Source organism: Phyllobates terribilis, unplaced genomic scaffold, assembly GCF_046119375.1.
Source record: "Phyllobates terribilis strain yellow unplaced genomic scaffold, ASM4611937v1 Scaffold_30__1_contigs__length_15301838, whole genome shotgun sequence".
NCBI lineage: Eukaryota > Metazoa > Chordata > Amphibia > Anura > Dendrobatidae > Phyllobates > Phyllobates terribilis.
The window spans coordinates 3,612,693-3,629,007 of record NW_027362790.1 but is presented as its reverse complement, the minus strand read 5'-3'; positions in this window follow the sequence as shown (position 1 = coordinate 3,629,007).

Below are 16,315 nucleotides of genomic sequence, written 5' to 3'. Positions count from 1 at the left end.
TCGCGGCCGCCAGCCGTGACCAATCACCGGTTTTGGCGCCAAATTTAAACATGCTCTCCGGTCCTCACTAACACGGTTCGCTGATTGGTCGCGGCCGGCCGCATACATATTCTAGAATATCCGATGAGTTAGAATCGGGCCACCATCTAGTTTAATATAATGGGCCACAAATTGCCTTCTAGTTATTACAAGAGGTCCTGCATAGTCTTCCATTTATTTTAATAGGCCCCATATAACCTTTCAGCATCTGAAACAACGGATACTGAAAGCCTGTGCTAGCATTTCTTCTGCGGTGTTGCTATCAGTGTGTCAAGAGTGGGAGAAGAGGGTTGCATTGACAATCCAACACAATGGGCAGCACTTTAAACACATTTTATAAGTGGTCATAAACTTGTAAAAAATTCATGAAAGAATAAAGTTATGTTAAAACCAAGCACACCATTGTATTTTCTTATGAAATTCTCAATGAGTTTGATGTGTCACATCACCCTCTTCCCATTGAAAAAAATAAAGTTAGATCCAAAATGGCCGACTTCAAAATGGCCGCCATAGTCACCGCCCATCTGGAAAAGTTTCCCCCTCCCATATACTAATGTGCCATAAACAGGAAGTTGACATCACCAACCATTCCATTTAATTTAGGTGTATCCATATAAATAGCCCACCCTGTATTATTACCATTTTTATTATTGCTGTACATACTGTAGCTTTTCATTTAATTTATTGGGCCCCATATAGGCTTCCATTTAATATAATGGGCCCCACATAGCCTTCCATTTAATTTAATGGGGTCCACATAGCCTTCCATTTAATTTAATGGGGTCCACATAGCCTTCCATTTTATTTAATGGGGCCCACATATGTTTTTATTTAATATAAAGAGCCCCACATAAGCCCCTAATTAATATAATGGGCCCCACCTTGCTTTCCATATAAAATAATGGGTCCCACATAGCCCTCCCTTTTGTTATGATGAGCCTTACATATCACACCATTTCCCGATGGTCTGCCACCGAAGTACACCATTGGCTGCTGGGGTGCCACTGGAACACACTCTTTACAGTTGGGGTGCCAAAAGAGCACACCTTTCACCATTAGCATGCCACCAGAGTACACTTTTTGCCACTGGCATGCCACTGAAGCACACCCTTTACCATTGGAGTACCATCGGGCACACCCTTTACCGTTGGTGTGCCATCGGAGAACTCTATTTCCCGTAGGCCTACCAGAGGGGCCCAATATGTGACCTTTTTTGCTTACCACCGGGGCACCCATCTTGGGCTTTTTAGCTTCCACCGGGGTGCACTCTTTGGCCTTTTAGCTTACCACCGGGGCACCCAACTTGGGCTTTTTAACTGCGACCGGGGTACACTCTGACCATTTTGCTTACCACCGGGGCACTCATTTTAGGCTTTTTTAGCCTGCCACCGGGGTGCACTTTTTGGCCTTATTGCTTACCACTGGGGCGCACTCTAGGGCTTTTTAGCCTACCACCAGGGTACATTCTTTGGCCTTATTGCTTATCACTGGGGCGCACTCTAGGGCTGCTCAGTCTGCCACCAGAGTCTACTCTTTGGCCTTTTTGACATTGGTGTGCCACCAGAGCACACCCTATGACGTTGGAGTGCCACCGGAGCACACCCTTTACCTTTGGAGTGCCACCGGAACACACAATTTGCCATTGGCAAAAGTATAATGGACCCCCACATAGAATTCTATAAAGTATAATGGCCCCCACATAGCCCTCTATATAGTATAATGAGCCGCACATTGCCTTCCATGTACTATAATTTAATTTATTGGGCTCCACATAGCTTTTCATTTAATTTATTGAACCCCACATAACCGTCAATTTAATATAATAGGCCGCACTGGACTCCATTTAATATATTGGACCTGACATAGCCTTCCATTTAATAAAATGGGGCCAAAATATCCCTCTATTTAATATAATGGGCACCAAAAAGCCTTCCATGTTTTATATTGGGCACCACATAGCCCTCTATTTAATACAATTGGCCCCACTTAACCTTCCATTTAAAATATTGGGCCCCACATAGCTTTACATTTAATTTACTGGGCTCCATATAGGCTTCCATTTAATATAATGGGCCCCACATAACCCTCCATTTAATATAATGGTCCCCACATTGCCTTCCATTTATTATAATGGAGCCAAGATACATCTCTATTTAATACAATGGACAAAACACAGGCTTCCATTTAATATAATTGGCGCTACATAGCCCTTTATTTGATAAATGCGCCTCACATAGCCCTCCATATAATATTATGGGCCCCGCAACGCTTTCCATTTAATTTAATAGGCCTCACATAGCCCTCAATTTAATACAGAGGGCCCCACAAAACCTTCCAGATAACATAGTGGGCCCCAATATAGCTTTCTTTTTAATGTATTGGTCCCCACATAGTCCTCTATTTAATATAATGGGCCTCACATAGCCTTCCATTAAATATCATGGGCCCCATATAGAATTTATCATATACGTAGATGTCCCTTTAAGATAACGGGCCCCACATAGCTTTCCCTTTAATATAATGGGCCCCACATAGATTTTATTATTATATAATGGGCCCCACATAGCTTTCCCTTTAATATAATGGGCCCCACATAGCTTTCTCTTTAATATAATGGGCCCCACATAGCTTTCCCTTTAATATAATGGGCCCCACATAGCTTTCTCTTTAATATAATGGGCCCCACATAGCTTTCTCTTTAATATAATGGGCCCCACATAGCTCTCTCTTTAATATAATGGGCCCCACATAGACATCCATTTAATATAATGGGCCCTACGTAGATGTCCCTTTAAGATAACGGGCCCCACATAGCTTTCCCTTTAATATAATGGGCCCCACATAGCTTTCCCTTTAATATAATGGGCCCCACATAGCTTTCTCTTTAATATAATGGGCCCCACATAGCTTTCCCTTTAATATAATGGGCACCACATAGATTTTATTATTATATAATGGGCCCCACATAGCTTTCCCTTTAATATAATGGGCCCCACATAGCTTTCTCTTTAATATAATGGGCCCCACATAGCTTTCTCTTTAATATAATGGGCCCCACATAGCTTTCTCTTTAATAAAATGGGCCCCACATAGCTTTCTCTTTAATATAATGGGCCGCACATAGCTTTCCCTTTAATATAATGGGCCCCACATAGCTTTCCCTTTAATATAATGGGCCCCACATAGCTTTCCCTTTAATATAATGGGTCCCACATAACTTTTTCTTTAATATAATGGGCCCCACATAGCTTTTTCTTTAATATAATGGGCCCCACATAGCTTTCTCTTTAATATAATGGGCCCCACATAGCTTTCTCTTTAATATAATGGGCCGCACATAGCTTTCTCTTTAATATAATGGGCCCCACATAGCTTTCTCTTTAATATAATGGGCCCCACATAGCTTTCTCTTTAATATAATGGGCCCCATATAGCTTTCTCTTTAATATAATGGGCCCCATATAGCTTTCTCTTTAATATAATGGGCCCCACACAGCTTTCTCTTTAATATAATGGGACCCACATAGCTTTCTCTTTAATATAATGGGCCCCACATAGCTTTCTCTTTAACATAATGGGCCCCACATAGCTTTCCCTTTAATATAATGGGCCCCACATAGCTTTCTCTTTAACATAATGGGCCCCACATAGCTTTCTCTTTAATATAATGGGCCCCATATAGCTTTCTCTTTAATATAATGGGCCCCACACAGCTTTCTCTTTAATATAATGGGACCCACATAGCTTTCTCTTTAATATAATGGGCCCCACATAGCTTTCTCTTTAACATAATGGGCCCCACATAGCTTTCTCTTTAATATAATGGGCCCCACATAGCTTTCTCTTTAATATAATGGGCCCCACATAGCTTTCTCTTTAATATAATGGGCCCCACATAGCTTTCTCTTTAATATAATGGGCCCCACATAGCTTTCTCTTTAATATAATGGGCCCCACATAGCTTTCCCTTTAATATAACGGGCCCCACATAGCTTTCCCCTTAATATAATTGGCCCCACATAGCTTTCCCTTTAATATAATTGGCCCCACATAGCTTTCCCTTTAATATAATGGGCCCCACATAGATTTATTATAATATAATGGGCCCCACATATCCGTCCCTTTAATATTATGGACCCCACATAGATTTATTATAATATTATGGACCCCACATAGATTTATTATAATATAATGGGCCCCACATAGATTTATTATAATATAATGGGCCCCACATAGATTTATTATAATATAATGGGCCCCACATAGATTTATTATAATATAATGGGCCCCACCTAACCCTCCAGTTTATACACTGCAGTCGCTCTCTTTCTTCTCTTCATTACCTAGTCCAGTCTTTCGTGACGACTTCCCGCCATGATTCGTCTTTGCAGTTTGCTGTCCAGGTTTCGGCTGCTCCGCACTTTTCAGCAGATCACCGCACTCCTGAAAAACAAAAATGTTACAAATATAAGCGACTTAAATAAATAATGCCGCCCACTGTGCCACCAAATGCAAATATGTGCCACACTGTGCCCATGAGTATATCATTCACCACAATGAATCCTGCTCCACTGAGAATATAAATCAGTCACTAGCTTGTGCCCCCGTTATAAATAGTGTTGAGCGAGCACTAAAATGCTCGGGTGCTCGAAGCTCGGCCCAAGCTCGCCGTGATACTCGAGTGCTCGACCCGAGCAACGAGCCCATGTTAGTCTATGGGAGACCCGAGCATTTTTGCGGAGGCACCCCCGGCAGTCTGTAGAAAGCCTAAAAAGTTCCCAAAATGATAGTGACAGTGCTCAGATGACATGGGGACAGCATGGGGATCGCCCCAGGAAGCATTTCTGACCCCCAGGTCACTGTTGTCAACAACGTGGTCAGAGGTATTAAGCCACTTTTACAGGCTCATAAGAAAATGTTCAAAAACGAAAGTGAAACTTTTTTCCTGTGAAATATGTTAAGGAATTTCTTTTCCAGGGTAAAGACTTGTGTATAAGGTAAAATAAATAACCAAAAACAAAAATACTCCTCCACACCTTGGGCTATGTTCACAAGTAGCATTTTTTATGCGTTTTTGCACTTTTGTATTGCTTTCAACTGTGACAAATGCATTCACCGGGAAATGTCATTTTAACATTTTACAACCTTATCTGGCCATGTGCTGTGTGACACATGCATATAGTGCTGAAAAGACATGGGAACAGCATGGGGAAGACCCCTGGAAGGATCTCTGACTCCCAGGTCACTGACTAAAAGTGTGCCCATCAGAAGTGATCCTTGCCGCATCAGAAGATGCAGACTTGCAACTATCCCCGTGCAAGTCCTTGTCCCAGGGCAGTGTTCAATTATACCTCCCCCATTCCTTGCAATGCAAGCGCAAATATGCAGCCAACCACCCACCCACCCCCAGGCTGCAATACCATACTGCTAGCTTGCACTTGAAATTGGGCCTTTTAGTTTTGAGGAGGCCGAAGCTGGCCACTACCTCATGGCTGCTTCGGCAGCGAGGTATCCATACTCAGTCCCCAGCCGCCCGGCGGCCGGGTGTCCACACCTGGTCCCCAGCCGCCTGGGGGCGGCGGGGTGTCCATAGACGGTCCCCAGCCACCCCGATTTCTCCGCGGAACATCCCCACACACTTTTCTTAGACTGGCCTGCTTTAGGGCAGCATTGGACAAGCCCACTAGAGAAACCGACTCCATCAGGGGAGGTGAGAATGCCAAGGTGAGGAGCATGATGATGATAGAAGTTAGCATCTGCTTTGTTTTGTTGGAATGCAAGCATAAGTGTGCAACCTGCCACCAACCCACCCCAAGGCTGCAATACCATACTGCTAGCATGCGTGCACTTGAAATTGGGCCTTTTAGGCATGTGGAGGCCAGAGCTGGCCACTACCTCATGGGTGCTTCGGCAGCGAGGTATCGATACTCAGTCCCCAGCCGCCCGGCGGCCGGGTGTCCATGCTCGGTCCCCAGCCGCCAGGGGGCGGCCGGGTGTCCACACTCGGTCCCCAGCCGCCCCGCGGCCAGGTGTCCATAAACGGTTCCAAGCCGCCCCGATTTCTCCGCGGAACATCCCCACACACTTTTCTTAGACTGGCCTGCTTTAGGGCAGCATTGGACGAGCCCACCAAAGAACCCGACTTCTCCGGTGGGCCCTGGCTTCTTTATCAGGGGAGTTGAGAGTGCCAAGGTGAGGAGCATGATGAGGATGATAGAAGTTAGCATCTGCTTTGTTTTCAAGGAATGCAAGCGCATTTATGTAGTAGCGGCTAGGCCTGAGGTGGTCAGCGTTTTGGCGCATATCCTACCTCCTCCGAGGATTGCTGGATGTTTTCCTGCTGCTATCCAAGTTCTATTACTCTCGTTAAAACAAAGCTTCAAGTGATAAATGATGGATGAGGTAGTGGCAAAGGAGAAAGAGCAGGAGGAACAGGGACCATTCACATCAATATCAGGCCAGTCAACCACATATGTCTTGTAGGATATGTTTCTGTAACAAAAGGAGCGGTTTGGCTACACAGTTATAGGGCATACAGTGAGTGCAATGCCTACCAAAACTTTTGAGGCACTCCAATGCCCCTTGGAAATGACATGGAGGTCAGAGGGCCTTAACTAAACCTTTTTTTCCATTTATGGCAACTGGGTCTCCTGTGCACTGTTGGCCTAAGCAGTGAATGGAAGGCTTTCCAAAAATTATAAGGAACTGCAATGCCCCTGGAAACAGATGTGGATTACAGCGTACTAAAAACCTTCTACCCATTATTGGGGAGTGTGTCTCCCTTAGTTTTCACCTTTGCATTGAAAAGCAAAAGCTGACTAAAATTAGGAGGAAATGCAATGCCCGTTGGAAGAGTCATGGAGATTAGAGGTAAGGTAATTAAAAACAACATTTCAATGCCCCTTGGAAGAGCTGTGGAGTTCAGAGTGGCTTAAGAAGACGCTTTTAATGCCCCTTTGAAGAGACGTGGAGGTCACAGTAGCTTAACAAGACGGTTTTAATGCCCCTTACAAGAGCCATACAGTACAGCATCTTAAAAACATTATTCCCATTATTGGGGAGTGGGTCTCCCATAGTATTTGCTTATGCCTTCCAAGCAAAAGCTTCCAAAAATTATGAGGAAATGCAATGCCCGTTCAAAGAGTTGTGGAGGTCCCAGTAGCTTAACAAGACGCTTTTAATGCCCCTCAGAAGAGACGTGGAGGTCAGAGTGGCATAACAAGACGGTTTTAATGCCCCTTACAAGACACGTGGAGGTCAGAGTGGTATAACAAGACGCTTTTAATGCCCCTCAGAAGAGACGTGGAGGTCAGAGTGGTATAACAAGACGGTTTTAATGCCCCTTACAAGAGACGTGGAGGTCAGAGTGGTATAACAAGATGGTTTTAATGCCCCTCAGAAGAGACGTGGAGGTCAGAGTGGTATAACAAGACGGTTTTAATGCCCCTCTGAAGAGACGTGGGGGTCAGAGTGGTATAACAAGACGGTTTTAATGCCCCTTACAAGACACGTGGAGGTCAGAGTGGTATAACAAGACGCTTTTAATGCCCCTCAGAAGAGACGTGGAGGTCAGAGTGGTATAACAAGACGGTTTTAATGCCCCTTACAAGAGACGTGGAGGTCAGAGTGGTATAACAAGATGGTTTTAATGCCCCTCTGAAGAGACGTGGGGGTCAGAGTGGTATAACAAGACAGTTTTAATGCCCCTTACAAGACACGTGGAGGTCAGAGTGGTATAACAAGACGGTTTTAATGCCCCTTACAAGACACGTGGAGGTCAGAGTGGTATAACAAGACTCTTTTAATGCCCCTTACAAGAGACGCTCATTATTCTGGCATTTGGCAAATATTAAAAATGATGGTAATCCTAATTGACCTAAAATGGGAAAGGTTTATTCTGATTTCATGTCAGATATTGAGAAAAACCTGCAGATGTGTCTATTTATACAGTGTATGGAAACTTCTGATTTCAACTCTGTATATATATATATATATATATATATATATATATATATATATATATATGTGTATAATATATACACGGCGAAGCTCACACAACACAACACCCACAGCAGAGGAACTGGCTGCACACACACCTGCTCCTGTCAGTGCTGTGAGCGCTCCTCATATCGCTGCTGGCTCCGCCCCTCATATCGCTGCTGGCTCCGCCCCTCTTGTCGCTGCTGGCTCCGCATCTCATATCACTGCTGGCTCCGCCCCTCATGTCGCTGCTGGCTCCGCCCCTCATATCGCTGCTGGCTCTGCCCCTCACATCGCTGCTGGCTCCGCCCATCAGCCGCTCACAGTCCTCAGCAATATGGAGACATCCGCACTGATCAGAATCCTCGGGGGCGTGGCCTGTCACTGTAGTCACACAAGGGTTGTCATGGAGATCTCAAGGGAAGGCAGGTGGGCGGGGCTTAGAGCAGGAAGTAGAAGCCGTGCAGTGTGATTGGCTCCTTACCTTCTGCCAGTAATGGAGCAGATATATGGCTCCTATATAATGGAGGGGGCTCAGGAGGGGTTCCCCACCCTAAAGGTCAGGGGATAAATAATAGTGGACATGAACGAGGGCAGGAGGACATTATTCTATATTGTAAGAAATCTGATTTCTTCTTTCCTCACAGTTTTTCCTGTGCAAGGCCACATGTATTGTGCGATAATCTGTGAATATGGGGGGATCTGCTCCTCACATCCACATCAATCCCCCCACGTCTGAGCTCTCCCTTACAGGGGTCTTCTGCTCTGCACATTGATGCCGTATCCATGGAGATGACATCATGGCCGGTACATGCGGATCTCCCCGATGGGACCCTCATGTATCTGGAGGACGAGGCACTGCTGCTCCTCGGGGAGAGGGGGCACAATTCCTGTACACATGATACAGGGGCTTCTGCCATCTCTGGCTGAGAATAATGCTGGCAGCGCGCAGTCTACATGATGTGAGGATTACAAGTCTGCAGTCACAGAGAGTCACACAGATGACTGCAGGCCTTCAGCTTCACACCGGACAATCCCTTTAAATACATGTATATTGGTCTAAAAAGACTTTTTACTATTTTGCTTCTTGTAACATTTGCTCTGTTCGGCCTTTACCAGCTTTTTGTTTCCCAGCAGCACATTGATGGCTGCAGAATGAGTTAACTTGAGATTCAGTCAGTGAGCTCCTTATGATGTGGAGTTTCCAGCGCTTTTATTTCTGCGATGATTTATGACTGCATCAGAGATCAGCCCAACTTTCATGCTGGTCTGTGAACATAATCAGCACAGAGAAGGTCAGAATGAGCTCACTGATAAATTCTCAGTGAGCTCATTCTGCAACTAGCAATGCAAAGGAAATAAAAAAGCCAAATTGTTTATGAAACGTTATTGAAAAAATATTTGTATGTATATATTTAGCCCAAAATGTCTGAGTGTCCATATCCTTAGTACCAGCACAGCTGAGGATTTGGTATAATCAGGGGCGTACATAGGACGCAGAAATTCTAATTGGGCCCCCCCCCAGCAATAAAAATGTAAATAATTGTCGGGGTCGCAGAAGATCAGATCTCACAACCTTCCAGCCTTTACATAGTAATTTTCCTCCTGCTGAAGTCCTAGATCCCTTTTTCATTGCCCATAAAGTGTGGTGCCAACAAAAGTGCCCCCCAAACACGGTATGATACCCCCATGGTGAATTCCTCCATATGTGCAGTACAATGACCCTACTGTACCCGACCTCAACTCCCAGGGTAAAGTATGATCCCCCAACTGCCCCACACCTCTCCACACTCCATAGAGTATAATGCACTCAGTATAAGACTCTCGCCATGGTTCTCCACACAGTATAAGGCACTCGCCATGGTCCTCCACGCAGTATAATGCACTCCCTCGTGGTCCTCCACGCAGTATAATGCACTCCCACGTGGTCCTCCACACAGTACAATGCACTCCCCGTGGTCCTCCACACAGTATAATGCACTCCCCCATGGTCCTCCACACAGTACAATGCACTCCCCCATGGTCCTCCACACAGTACAATGCACTCCCCCATGGTCCTCCACACTGTACAATGTACTCCCCCATGGTCCTCCACACAGTATAAAGCCCCCGTCTCACATAGCGATATCGCTAGCGAGATCGCTGCTGTGTCACGGTTTTGGTGACTCACCAGCGACCTCACCAGCGATGTCGCTATGTGTGACACTTTGCAACGATCAGGCCCCTGCTGTGAGGTTGCTGATCGCTGCAAAGTGTCCTGGACCATTTTTTGGTCGTTTGCCTCCCGCTGGCCAGCACACATCGCTGTGTGTGACCAGCGGGACCAACGATCTGGCTGGTAACCATGGTAAACATCGGGTTACTAGGGGCACGCGCGCACTTAGTAACCCGCTGTTTACCATGGATACCACTCTGCTACGGTGCGCGGAGGCTACCGTTCACCTTAGCAGAGTGGTATCCATGATAAACAGCGGGTTACTAGGGGCACACGCGCACTTAGTAACCCGATGTTTACCATAGTTACCAGTCTGCTCCTGCTTAAGCAGTAGGCTGGTAACAGGAGCAGGACATCGTGGAACGATTCTTTCCACGATATCGCTGCTCCCCTGATCGCTGGTGAGCCTGCCTGTTTGACAGCTCACCAGCGATGCATTAGCGATGCAGCAACGATCCCTGACAGGTCGTATCGTTGTCGGGATCGCTGCTGCATCGCTTAGTGTGACGGGGCCTTAAGACACTCGCCATGGTCCTCCACTCAGTATAATGCATTCCCCCATGGTCCTGTACGCAGTATAATGCAGCCCCCCATAGGGTAAAATGCAGCCCCCCCCACCCGTAGGGTAAAATGCAGCCCCAGTCCTCCAGTATTATCAGTACACACTGATTTATAAATAAATACATACTTACCGCTCCTCGTTCCCCGCTGCTTCAGTCTCTGCAGCTGATCACCTCAGCAGCTGCCAGCTCCACTGTCTGACACAGCGTGGCGCGTCATCATGCTGCTGCGTCAGACGCAGAGGAGGAATGATGGGAGAGGGAGTGTCACATGATGCTCCCTCCTCCAGGTTTTCGTGGGCCCCGGGCGAAAGAGTCTCAGTGGCCCCTTTAACACATTCAACCATTCATGATACACAGATACAGCAGAGAAATTATAGATATAGATATAGTACAATGCCAAACATTTCACTGACTTCTTACATTTCATGAGTGATATCTTTTGTAAATTCTACAATAGCTCAGAAACCGGTGAATCCTCACAGCGCACAGTGCAGACCGGACAGTATAGTCCTCCATACAGTGTTATGGCACCACATAGTCCTCCATACAGTATTATGAGCCCTATATAATGCTCCATACAAAATACTGGATCCCATATAATTCACCATAGAGAATACTGCCTGGTCCCTATGTAATGCCATATGCAGGCTGGACCCCATACAGAGGCCCCACAAGCCCGCTGCATCCTCCCCGGGGCCCCCACAAGCCGGCTGCATCCCCCCAGGGCCCCCCTCAAGCCTGCATCACTCCCCCCAGAGCCCCCACATGCCTGCAGCATCCCCCCCATAGACCCCACAAGCCTGCAGCATCCCCCCCAGAGCACCCACAAGCCCACAGCATCCCCTCCAGGGCCCCACAAGCCCGCAGAATCCCCCCCAGGGCCCCACAAGCCCGCAGCATCCCCTTAGGGCCCCCACAAGCCCGCAGCATCCCCCCGGGGCCCCCACAAGCCCTGGACCGTACCTGCATCACCACCAGTAAAGGTATTGAAGTTTACCCTTGTCTGTGCCTGTACTTCCTCTGGGACCGTCCTGCCGTCTCCCTCCTGCTTCCACCATCTTTCTACACCTCTACACTGCCCTGAGGCCTGCTCTACCTGTGGGGAGCCGTCCCATCATAGCTGCCCCTAACATCAGCCTCAGTGGACTGTCGCAGCGCTGGTAACCTCTTACCAGAATCCACAGGTGGCGTCACGACAATTTCCCCTATAAGCATCCCCCCCCCCTTTGAGTGACCGCCCTGGGCCACGGACTGGGCCAGCCACCGTGATATCCCCCGGCAACCAGAGGCCCGGCTGCCGAGTGCCCCACGGCCCTGGGGGCGAGTCACTATGCACAGTGGTTCATGAATTAATATTCACAGTGACCCTCCATCCTGTGATTAAAAGGGTCCGTACATTTGACACCTCCGTCTGACTCCCACAGTCTCCTCCGCACAGATCGATATTAAGATGGCCACCGCAATGGCATGGGGAGTGCAGCGGTGAGTCCAGAGCGCAGCTCCTCGCTCTAAAATGCCCATCAGAAAGAAGAGGTCAGACATTTATTTTCTATGAGCGCTCTATTATCCTATTTATCAAACATCAGCACTACAACAATCCGTCCTGAGCCGTGCTGGGATCTTTGAACGTGGGCCCCCGGGAGGATCGGGCCCCTCATGGTGGAGCAGATCACACTCATTATAATCCATCACTGATAGAAGATACATAAACAACAACACAGGATGATTGTAAAACAGTGAGGTAATATTTTATTGAGCCACCAAACACACAATAAACATATCGAACAGTCCCAGCAAATACCTAATATGGTGCAAATTACAGAGTCTCACCCTTCCGCTGACTCGCTGGGATTAAAGCAGCTGCCAATCCGAGGGGCTTCTGGGGCTGACTACCCCCACCAATGTCACCCCCACCAAAGAACACCCACAAAGAGGAGGTAACAACAAGCTTAGAAAGCTGACAGTCCATTGAGGTACGTGGCCAGGAGACCAGAAAGTTCCAACCTGGCTTCTCCGAACATATCCATGGAACTAGGTGACCGGAAGGTCCCGACTTGGCTTTTTCCGAGCATATTCACGAGTTCCAGGTGGCAAGAGTGTCCCAACCTGGCTACTCCAAACATCTCCATGGGACCAAGTGACTGGTGGGTCCCAACCTAGTTTTCCCAGATGTATCTGTGGCACCCCAGGGGTCTGGTTTCCACAGTAACAGCTATGTTATGTCTGAGAGCAGGTGGGAGGTCTCTTGGTCAGGGATCCTATGCATGCCACACCTCCTGCCCAGTCCTGGGAGGGGAAGGACTTCCCCTATATAAACCTAGGGCTGAGGCAGGGTTAGTGAGTAGAGAAGAAGTAGAGACAGAGAAGAGAAGCAGATATAGGAAAAGAACATCAGGAGCTCTGTGGGAGCAGTGCTATAAGGAGTCAGGGGCTGGCAGCTGCAGAGCTCGCCCTGACTGAGAAGCTATCACCGGACCCGGAGTCCGAGGCTGTGGGGACTAATCTTTACCCAGCAGCAGAAACCGCCCGGCAGGGGATTTCAGGTCCTCTAGCCAAGAAACCCGAAGGCACGGTCACACGCGTGGGACCAGCACCGCCGTCGTGGAGCGGACGCCACTAGAAGGCCCCGAGTCACCGGCCATACGGGTGAGCACCACACGGTACACTCAGGGACGTGGGCTACTTATACCCGCCTCTAGCAAGGTAGCCAGAAGAGTACAGTCAGTTTGGGAGGCCTACAACTCCGTCTGGCCAGGGGAGATCCCATCTGCTCAAGGACTGACCAGGCCCCGATCGCTAGCCAGTACTCCGGGAGGGTCTATCTTTATCACCAGTAAAGACCCTGAACTACACCGCATCGTCTCTGAGTGATTCCTGCTCCCCCATCATCCACGTCGGCTGCCCTGAGGCCATACCCCTCCCGTTGGGGGTGATACTATCACGCTGCACAATCCTACCACCGGCCTCAGCGGTCTGCCCTGCAGCGGCAGCTCCTTCGCTGCATTCAACGGGTGGCGTAGTCGTCCAACATCTACCGCTAATACAACGCCACTTAGTCTGACTCCCTGGGCACGGACCGGGTCACCGCCACGAGACTACAACCCTCAACAGATCCGGCTCCGGGTAAGCTCCTACATGCGCAACGCTGTGCGACACAGGCCCAGGGGTGCGTCAACTTTTGGCGTAGTCGGCAGGATATCGTGCCCGCAACCACCGGGTACTGCGTGCCTGAAAAAGACTGTTCAAACTTACCAGTGGTGAAGATTCCCGCCATCCGTGGAGGTTTCCCGCCGTTGGACGCCATCTTGAAGACGCCGCGCGGGAAGAAGAGGGGCGTGGACTCCGAAAGCGCGCGAGAACGGAAGCCCCGCCTCACGTCCGGACGTTGCGTAAGGTCCTGGAAGGAGCCCAGCAGACGCCGACGTCACAGGAGCGCGACAGAAGGTCCTCAACCCTGACGATCCACTGCGGAGCCGCGGCCTACGGAAGAGGATCATCGCAAGGTAGGCCACGGTCCACTAGGGGGGAGGAAGATGTCGGATACGGAGGAGAGCTTCACTGCCTCAACCCCCGCCAGCGCCACCGCTGCTGCAGTCATGCCTTTCACCATGCCCTATATCCCGGGAGCGGCCTGGCTACCCCAGTACTCAGGGGAGTCACATACCCTGCATGACTTTAGAGAAAAGCTGGATAGCCTCTTCCAGGTGTACCCCCTCACAGAAGAGCAAAAAGTGAGCATCCTGGTGGCCCAATTAACCGGGGCAGCCCAAAGGGAGGTAAAGTCCTGGCCACCTGGGGGGAGGACTGTTGCAGGGATACTAACCCGGCTGAGGGACACCTTTGATACCCGCACCTCAGCCGAGATCAAGCTTAGATTCTACGGGTGCAAGCAGCGAGCATACGAGAGTATAAGGGACTATGCCCTGAACCTACAAGAGGCCCTGAGAGCCATTAAGCAGACCGACCCTGACGGCGTGGGAGACGAGGACAGGCTGTTGACTGAACAATTTATAGAGGGTTTATATTGCAATGCCCACCGAACCCAGTTGCGGGCAATGGCCTTACAGGACCCTCATCTGGGATTTGCACAGTTCAAGGACAGAGCCATCCGGGTGCTCCGAGAACCGGCACCAGGTGGCGTTGTGACCCACAGACGCCCCACTACCACTTACCACCAGGAGGCGGCGCCCTTGTCGGCAGGGCCTGTGGGAGCTGATGCGCAGGCTTTGAACAATGACCCGGCTCCAGACCTGCACCATCAGGTCCAAGAGCTAGCAAAAAGCGTTGCCGCGCTAACCCGAACTGTGCAGTCTTTACAGGTTTCCACTCCAGGGAAGATCCAGCTGGCATCCGGACCGGAGGACATCCCGTGGCGTCGACCAAGGAGGACCCCACCGGCCAGAGGAAGACCCAGCGACCGATACAACGAGGACGGACAACCCATCTGCCGCCGCTGCAATCAACCCGGACATATGCCAAGGTACTGTCCTTTAAACTGGCACAACCTGGGGTAGAGGGCCAAACCCCAGGAAAAAGATCATCAGGCCCATCGAACTGGCGCGACAAATATGTGGGAGGACGTCCAGTCTTGCCTGTGGTACTGGATGGCATCCCTATGAGTGCCCTACTGGACACCGGGTCACAGGTTACCACTATCCCGTACGTGCTCTTCAAGCAGTACTGGAATGACTCGGATATCACCCGCTACCCTGACGACGATTTGAGTATCATCGCCAGCAATGGTCAGCCCGTGCCACAGATTGGATTTAAAGAGGTGACCATTAAAATCGGTAGAGTTGAACTGGCGGCACAGGGACTGATCATTGTAGACATTGACAAGCACGAGAGTCACCCAAAGATAACTCTAGGAACTAATGTAATTGAAAATTGTCTTGCAGAGGTGATTTTCCTTTTACAGCAGGTTGCCAAGAACGCCAGCTCCGGCCAGCAGCGAGTGCTCCAGAAAGAGATCCGGGCACTGATGCGACGGCAACAGATAGAACTCTCCGGTGGTGAGATTGGTAGCGTAAGAATGTGTGACCCTTTCCCTATTGCCATGCCCCCAAAAAGTGAAATGATGATTTGGTGCCGGGCAGCTATTGGTGTGAGAGGTAGAGATTACCAGGCAATGGTAGAACCAGTTTACTCAGACAGTAGGCCCACCATTTTGACAGCACGGGGGGTGGTCAATGTACGCCATGGGAGGGTGCCCGTTCGCATAATAAATATCGGGAAGAGGGAAGTGTACCTGCCCCGGTATGCCACGCTAGCCAAATTGTATACCATCAATCAAAATTCCATACAGTCCGTAGAACCCTTGCCTCCATCTTCCCCGGAGGAAGGTAACGGCTCTAAGGAAACAATGGAGGACTGGTGTCAGCAACTACATTTGGGTACTGACTCCACTCCCTCACACCAGAGACAGGGAGTCTATCGGGTGGTTCAAGAGTACGAGAGAGTGTTTAGTAAACACCCGTTAGACTTCGGGCGAGTCAAGGGGGTAGAACACCGCATCCCC